This window comes from Herpailurus yagouaroundi, unplaced genomic scaffold (assembly GCF_014898765.1).
Source record: "Herpailurus yagouaroundi ecotype Mexico unplaced genomic scaffold, PumYag 159, whole genome shotgun sequence".
Lineage (NCBI taxonomy): Eukaryota > Metazoa > Chordata > Mammalia > Carnivora > Felidae > Herpailurus > Herpailurus yagouaroundi.
The window spans coordinates 55877630-55886881 of NW_024412400.1; the positions used below are offsets into that span (position 1 = coordinate 55877630).

The 9252-nt window shown below is 37.4% G+C and overlaps 1 pseudogene; it reads right to left on the reverse strand.

Moving 5' to 3' along the window:
- Window positions 1-7362: 7362 nt before the first annotated feature.
- Window positions 7363-7524, reverse strand: LOC121034296 (uncharacterized; annotated as a pseudogene).
- Between the last annotated feature and the right edge of the window lie 1728 nt (window positions 7525-9252).

Here is a 9252-nt window from a genome sequence, read left to right on the forward strand (position 1 = left end):
AACATAAATAAGCAAGAACACATTTCTATCATGTATAGTGTTTTTATAGTATTTAATATTAACTCTACTTTACTTTTACTATACTTATCAGATGATTTTATTTCTTCCTAGAACAGTTTCACTACTCAAGAGTGAAACGATGTCTTTTTAAAGTTAGTGCTAATTCTTCAATTTGACGCAAGATGCTTCATTTTGAGAAAACTATAGAAGAGTAGAATAGAAATTTCCATCTTTTAAAGACATCTCCTTTTAGCTGTTTGCTTCATACTCTATGAATTATTTTTAAGGAAATAAAAATTAGACTTTTTATAGCAATTAGAAAGTTTGTTTATACACAGCTGCAAATTATATTTGAGAAAATAGAGAATAATATTTCATCAGAAGCTGTTTTTCAAATAGGATTGCTTTCTTGGAGTTTTAACTGAAATATTTTTTTTTTCTATAAACATGTAGATGCATTTAAGAAGTAACAGAAGGGGCGCCTGGGTGGCGCAGTCGGTTAAGCGTCCGACTTCAGCCAGGTCACGATCTCGCGATCCGTGAGTTCGAGCCCCGCGTCGGGCTCTGGGCTGATGGCTCGGAGCCTGGAGCCTGTTTCCGATTCTGTGTCTCCCTCTCTCTCTGCCCCTCGCCTGTTCATGCTCTGTCTCTCTCTATCCCAAAAATAAATAAACGTTGAAAAAAAAAAAAAAAAAAGAAGTAACAGAAAATCATTTACCAGTTAAATATCATGGATAAGTGTGATTTCAAATGCTTGGGAGGTAGATTTTGATAACCAGGATTAATTGCTCAGTAAGGAATTTCTTTTTTTGTAAGAAACACTAACTAATGAATATAAAGTGTGGACGTTAGAGGTAAACACTGTGGGTGAAGCCCCATTGGCACATTCCAAATCATTCAGACATGATTTATATGCAGACTTCTATTTGTAGTTGTCTTTGGAAGCTACGTTCCAAGTGGGAGTTGGAAATAAAGCTTAAGATTTCCCCCTTAGGAACACTACAGAGCAGAGAGGAAATGCAATAAAAGGATAAAAAACCAGGTCTGGGATCACGAGGCCTGGCCATGCTATTTAATGTCTTACTTTTTCTTACCTGTAAAATGAATGAATTGGATTATGTGATCTCCAAAGTTCCCTTGAGGTCTAAATTCTATGACTATAAAACAAATAGGTTGAAACAATAAAAACAAATGATCTTCTTTAAGCATAAATTGAAAAGGAAACTGAAAAAAGAGTTGTTCATTAAAAAACTTTGACTTCACCATAAATGCTTCTTATTAGAATTATTTAGTGCTTGGACTACTGCTGTTGATTACATGAAAACAATTACCTTGGGTTTAATTTATTAATTCCACAGCAAGAGAGAACAAGAAATACTCCATTAACATAAGTGGAAGTAAATAAAGGGAATAAGGCCAAAGAGAAAAATGAATTCTCAATTCTAAGAGAGGTTTTTTTTTTTGATGAATCAGTTTTGTACATAAAGCTGACACTCTCTGACTTGATTTAATACAAGGCAGCTAAGGGTAGACATGATCTGCCTCATTCTCTGGAGTGAAAAGTAGACAAATTAGGATTTTTAAAAATATGTGTCTGTTTAGGAGTCTGGTCATGATTTGTTTTGGGTGGAATTTTGTGACCTGAATAAAGAGTTGATGGTTATTGTACTCAGTGTGATGATAAACTAAATGGATCCAACTTATAGAAAACACAAGTAAGTATTCAGAGTATTACTCATGATGTGTAGAACTTGTTCATATTTCTGCAAAGGAAAAGGCCTTATTTTCCCCGCAAAACTTTTATTACTCTGATTTAACCTCTAGTATTTTCTGCCTTTCTCTCTCTGTCATTAGGCCTCTCTAGCTGTGGGGTCTCTAATCCTGGCACTTTTGTGTCGCTAGGATGAAATCTCTCCCCTAGGAATCATTTGCCAGCTTTCTAACAAATTGTGTATCTGAACCCATATGCTATTGGAACCTTTTAATATGTAAAGCACTTGAAATGGAATGACCCGAGATGAGAGTTCTCACCACGTTCCCTTACGGCAAGTACAGGTCTTATTTTTAAGCTCTTTGAGTGCAGTTTCTTTTATTAGGTTCCCTGGGTATAGTGTGAGTGCTTAATAAATAATGATAAAGGTTTTTAAATCTCATTTTACAAATGAGAAGTCAGAAGTTTTCTGGCCGATGTGGATTAACTACTCATCTAGTGAGTCAAACTTTATCCTCAGAATCCCCACAGAGTATATCCAGTTCAATCTGAGGTGTAACATCAGGTGAGTAGGTGAAATGAGCATATCCATCCAGCACAGGCTAGAAGAAATAGATCTTTCCAAAAATAATAAAAGTGTTTATAAATGAAGCGATTTTAGTTGTTAGTAGTGGCAAGGAATAGAAAAATGTGCGATATTATGATATAACTATGTAATGTGCATAATTAAGTGTAACAGTAATTACTTATTTTACAAAATAAAATCAGAAATGAGTATTGTGATGTTATTTAAGGATAAATCTGTTGTGTAGAGTGGAAGCAGAAAAAAATAACCTGCAGACCATTTTGCTTGTGTATAAAATCTAATTAAGAAAATCTGAACTCCCTGTAGGTAAGGCATTCTGTTCTGTACCATAATAGAAAGGTTTACGGGCAGAAAGATGTATATGATAGTCAAGGGGCTTATAGTATATGGGGTCAGGAATGAAGTACGGCAGGGGAAAGGATGAGGAAAAAATAAACGGATGTCTTTATTTCAAGCTTAACTAAGATACTTACTACCAAAATAATGGCGTGCAATGGACATCCTAAGGAGAAAGAGACTGTATGTAGCCAGAAGAATTAAAGAAAATGTTGCAGAGGATACACAAGATGGATATACCTACAGAGGTAGAGATGGCGGCATTTTATATATAGCAATCAACTCTTGTTTAGTTTTCAATAACAAATTGCTAAGCATCTAATGGCCCACTTGCCTGGGGTAGAAAATTGCACCTTAAAATGAATACATTATTTCTGACTTCTGGAAACTTACAATCTGGACAGACTTGTCTTACTGTGTCTGTGTTCTAGGAGGGTTTCTTTCTGATACTGGAAATCTATGCTCTTATGTAGTGCCCTTCGTAATCTCAGTGGGGAAAAAACCTTACAATTCTCACCTACAAAATCTTCATAAGATGACTGGGAAATTCTCAGCTGTTGTTTCCAATTGATATCTTCAGTTGCTAGTTTTCCTCAGAACCAATTATACTGCACTGATGGAGGTGCATAATGAGAAGGAGGTGTTCTGAAGGTGGATCTCTTACCGAAGTGCAAGCTATGTACATATTCTTGCAGTGCTGCTTTCCACTCTTCCCAAGTCTCCCTTCTTTCTCTAGAGCCCTGTTTTCAGATGCATGGAGTCTGGTACCCTGCCATCTCTTAGGAAATTTCACTTCTCATGGAAGCAGGTTCTGTCTCTGAACATTCTAAAGCCTGATACTCCTTTTATAACTAGGGTGTCTTAGCTTGTGCTGCTATAACAAAGTACTATAGATTGAGTGACTTAAACAATAAACATTTATTTATCACATTTCTGGAGGCTAAAAAAGTTGAAGATCAAGACCCTGGCAGATCTGGTGTCTGGTGAGGCCTGCTTCCAGGCTTATAGATGGCCACCATCTTGTTGTGTCTTTAAGTGGCAGAGAGCAGAGGGTGGAAACAAGCTCTCATGCCTCTTCTTATAAGCACATTAATCCTATTCAAAATATCTGAATCTGGGGGGAGCACATGCAGTCCATAGCACAGGGTTTGATGACTCCAAAGGTGAGCTGGAGTGTTGGTAGGCTTGGTACTGTGGGTAAAGGTGATGGTGTGAGTTTAATTACATTCACTTTTGCTCCCAGCTACCTAAGAGGAGAACACATTTTTTTTCATCCACTTTTCCCCCAAGAAAAACTAGTCTACTTTAGTATATGGAAAAGATATTTCCCCTGTTGGCATGATGTTAGCCCTGCCCTTTGTGAAATAACAACGCCGTCAGTATTGTGATGGAAGCATTGGACTCTTAGGCCTTCTTATATCGTGACAGTTACCATTGTAGCTCTAATTAGCTCTCTCTTAGCCATTTGAGATGGGTGCCAGCTCTATTTAAGTGCTTTCTGATTCCAACATTTTCCTGATAGAAGGGATTTGTGCCTGTGTGTATATGTGTGTAAGTGTATGGGAGGTTAGTTTCTTTATGAGAAGCTTAATATAGGACATGTGTTAAAAAAAAAAAAAAGCTAATGTGCATTGTACTAGAAATTAGCTTGATTATTAAAACACCAAAATGAATTTGCCATCAAATAGACATCTATTAAGAGATTGTACAATATAAATCGCATAGTTTATACATAGATTACACAATAGGATATCAGGTTGAGACCCAAAGGATTAGTTAGCTATCACTTTTGAAATGAGGTTCAGCTCCTATCCACGTTACAAATACATCTAATGTGAAGAAATGTGTAGAGGAATTTTCCTAAAAAAGGAATTTTAAATGGTGTACCCTATATATAGTTCCACACCATTTTACTCCCCCAGGAAAGATGACATTTGTTTTAAGGAGGTAGATTTGAATAAATTTGCCTCTTTGGGCTGCTAATCAGTATGCGGTGTTTCAGCAAAGAAAAGCCAATTTCTCTCCTATAATTTCAACTCTCTTGGAAAGTTGGAATTTATATTCAATTGTTCAGGGAGCCTCATCTCCTCCTTTTAACTGATTGTGAGTAGATTCACTAGTCCCCCTTTTCCTTGGGGATTACATTGCAAGACCCCCAGTGGGTACCTGAAAGTGGATAGAACTGAACCCTATTATATTATGGCTTTTTCTATACATATGTATCTTTGATAAAATTTAATTTATAAATTAGGCACAGTAAGAAACTAATGACAACTAATAATAAAATTGAACAATTATAAAAATATATTATAATAAAAGTTATGTGAATGTGGGTTCTCCCCCAAATATATTATTATATTGTACTCACCCTTATTCCGGTGATGATGTGAGATGACAAAATGCCTACATGATGAGATGAAGTGAGGTGAATGATGTAGGCATTGGGATACAGTGTTAGGCTACTATTGGTCTTCTGATGATACCTTAGAAGATCATCTGCTGACCAACAGAGAAACACGAAAAGATGCTCAATACCACTAACAATCAGGGAAATGCAAATTAAAATCACAATGAGAAGTCACCTCACACCTATCAGAATGGTTAAAATCAAAACCACATAACAAGTGTTGGCAGGATATAGAGAAAAAGGAAGTCTTATGCACGTTTGGTGGGACTGCAAACTGGTGTAGCCTCTGTGGAACATGGATGGAGGTTTCTCAAAAAATTAAAAATAGGAAAACCATATGATCCAGTAACTCCAGTAACTCCACTGGGTATTTACTCCAAGAAAATAAAAATACTAATTGAAAAGCTATATGCACTCCTATGTTTATTGCATACAATAGCCAAAATATGGAAGCAACCTAAGTGTCCCTTGATAGACAAATGGATAAGGAAGATGTGGTATATATTATAATGGAATATTACATGGCTATAAAAAAGGATGAGATTATGTCATTTATGACAACATGGATGGACTTAAAGGGTATAATGCTAAGTGAAATAAGTCAGCCAGAGAAAGAGATACTCATACATGAGTATCTAAAAGATACTCATACATGAATCTAAAAGAAATCAATAAGTGAAAAGCAGAATCAGAACCATAAATAGAGAACAAACTGATAATTGCCAAAGGCAAAGGGATGGAGGGATAAACAAAATGAGGGAAGAGGAGTGGGAGATGCGGGCTTCCATTTATGAATAAGTCATGGGGACAAAAGGTACGCCATGGGGAATATAGTCAATGATATTGTAATAGCATTGTTGGATTTGGGGATGAGGTTTGTTTTTTTACTTAGACATGGTATTTTCCTTCTTTTTTTCATATAACTTATCTAATTTAAATATTCATTTTGGTAGGTACCACAAAAAAGTTACATAGAAAATTGTATTTGCATGTTGGGACCGAAATACTAATGAAGAGCAGAATGATACCTTGCTTCTTTCCCTCCCAATTCCCAGAAAGAGAAAGCCCCAAAGAAATGGCTTATTACTCCAAGGATCACAAAGGGTTAATTTGTAATTTGGTGATTTGTAGGTAGTGTAGTGTGGGGAAAAATTGCACACATTTTCACAAATGAGACCAAAGTTTCAACATCATCCTGTATGTCTGCTCTGCAGCCATTTTAATAACACAGGTAAGAAGATTGTCCAGAAATTTGGCCTTTCCTCTTTCCTCCTTACTCTTCTCACCAAATCACATCCCTGATGCAGATACTTTGGAGAGGGAGGAGGGAAAGATCTGGCTCTGCAAACAGGGCTGATCTTTATGTCCTAAAAATGGGTAGTGAAGTTGGCACAAACAAATATGTGTCCTTTCTTCCCTCCCTGCCTAAAGACTCCCAATAAAAGATAGAGCAGCTGCACTTGTGGTGAGCATAGCATAACAAATAGAGTTTTTGAATCACTATGTCTTACACCTGAAGCTAATGTTACATCATTGTGTATCAACTATACATAAATTTAAAAAATTAAAAAAAAAAGGAGGGTCATCTCTTTCTGGATCACAGCTGACCATGGGTAACTGAAACTGTGGGATAGTGAAACCATGACTAGGAGGAGACTATTGTAATAACACTTCTTTATTGGAGGAATTGCATGAGTGAATTCCATGGTCATGGGTGTTGGTTTTCTACTTTGGGGGTAGTTACAAGGTGTATAACCCCATTGAATCTCTTGGCTTTCAGGTCTATCCCCAGAGATGCCTCCATTCTCCCTTGTCTCTATTATTCTTCTATTGCCTTTCTGTTTTGTGGACCTCCAAGACCACCCACATATTTGGTGATTTGCTAGGATTCACAGATTTCAGCATCATACTCATAGTTAAGATTTATTACAGAAGCATAGTAAGGATGTACAGCTATATCAGTAAAAACACATCTGAAAAATCACATCGGGCAGAGTCTGGAGAAATCCCTGGACTGGCTTCTTGTGCCCTTTGCCTTCCGTGAGGGGTCACATACATCATACTCTCCTGCAGTAAAAATACGTCAACACCTGTCCAGGGAAGGCTGTTTGTGATTCATTCATGGTTTTCCCTAGAAGTTGATCACAGAGGCACCCAGGCCAACCAAAGTCCAGACTGTAAGATTCTAAAGAAGGTTCTGACCATAAAAAGATGAAAACAAAACTTTTTGTAAACAGTCTTGGCAAGCTGGCACAGCAGTCAGACCTTACCAATTAGTGAGTATTTTAAAAACTAAGTTTCCAGATGCCAGTCAAAGTCCAGTCTTAAAAACAAGATCTTCTAAAGGTAACAGCCTCAGGGCAAATGTGTTAGCTTTTCCCTGCAAACTTTTCTACCTCAGTTATGGATTGCTTTGGTGTCAATTAGCAATAATCACACCTCAGATAAACCTCATTGGCTACGATACTGCCATTGGGTAAAGCTATTTATGGATTGCTTTGGAACCAATAATTTAGTTTTATTTCCTAAAGACATATTTGATGTTTGTCCACTAACTTCCATGACCTTCAATTTCCTCACTTGGAAAATGGGCTTGGAATCCAGCTACTAGTAATCTGGCACAAATTTAGTTCAAGGCACTTTGGTAAAAAGTAGGTTGGTTGGAATGGCAATTTTATTTAAAATGAATACCTTTCCAAAAATCAATTAAGGGAGTTTATGCTAAGGTGCTATGTAAACACACATTGAAATGCTCTACAGGGTATTATTTTTTTATTTATTATTGGCTCCCAGTATAGAGGACCATGTGTTTACTTCTCTTTCTTTCTTCTTTTAATGTTTATTTTTGAGAGAGAGAGAGAGAGAGAGAGAGAGAGAATGGGGGAGGGGCAGAGAGAGAGGGAGACACAGAACTCGAAGCAGGCTCCAGCCTCCATACTGTCAGCACAGAGCCCAACATGGGGCTCAAACTCACAAAGTGTAAGGTCATGACCTGAGCTGAAGACGAATGCTTAATGACTGAGCCACCCAGGCGTCCTGATCATGCCTTTTCTAAGCAGTCCTCAGCTCTTGTGTGTACTCAGGGTCCTGGACACTGGTGGGCAGATGTACTGTTGCAGAGTTGTCTCAGTGTGACTTTTATGGAGATATTAACACCATTTTGTGCCTCAAATGTTTTGCCTTAGAAATAATACAAAGGAAACATCTTCTCTCACTTTATAGCATAGAAGTTAGAAGCACAGATTCTAAATCTGGATGAGCTAGGATTGAATCTCAATTCTTCCACTGACTGCCTGTGTTATCCTGGGCAAACAAATTTAATCTCTCTGAGCTCCAGCTTCCTTATCTGTGGGATGAGATAAAAGTACCAATATCATTGGGTTGTCGTGAGCTTTAAGTGAGCTGATACATATAAAGTACTTACAACAGTGTTTGGCACTTGGTAAGTACCTTATAAATATTTGCTATTATTAGTATTAACTTTGTTGGTATCTTCAAAGCATTGTGTTGTATAATGGAAAGAAAATAGACCTTCGAATCAGGGAGATCTGGATTTAAATCCTGGCTCAGGCATTTGTTATTTGCGTGACTTTGGGAAGGTTACTCAAGCTCTCTGAACTCTTTTCTCTTTAGATAAGAAAATGGAAACACTCTTTATCTGGAAGAGTTTCTTGTGTTTAGGATTAGAGGTAATATAAATAAAGTATCAGCACATAGTAGATACTTGCTAAATTTTTATTATTGTTCATTGATTCATTTTGTAACTATTTATAGAGTGTCTGTTAGGTGTCAGGCATTATTCTGGACTTTGGAGAGATGGTTTTGAATAAGACAAGTCTCTGCTGCTTGCTGCCTATCTTAGAATGAAGGACAACACATGATAAATAAGTGAACTTGTGCATGCATAGTCTAATATTAGACAGTGATAAGTGCATTGGAGATGGAAGGCCTAGATGAGATGATAAGGTCGAGGAGATAGACTGGAGGCCTGGCTGGTGGTTTTGGAGAGGGTGAGGAAGGATGGCCTTTAAGAGAAGGCGACATGCATGTAGAGACTGGAATAGGGAGAATGAGAGAGCAACAAAAAGCCAGGGAGGAAATGTGTTCTAGGCAGAGGTAATAACAAGGGTAAAGGCCGTGAGATGAGAGGAAGCTTGGCAGGTGTGAAAAACAGTGAAACGCCAACGTGGCAGGAGACTGGTAAGCAATAGA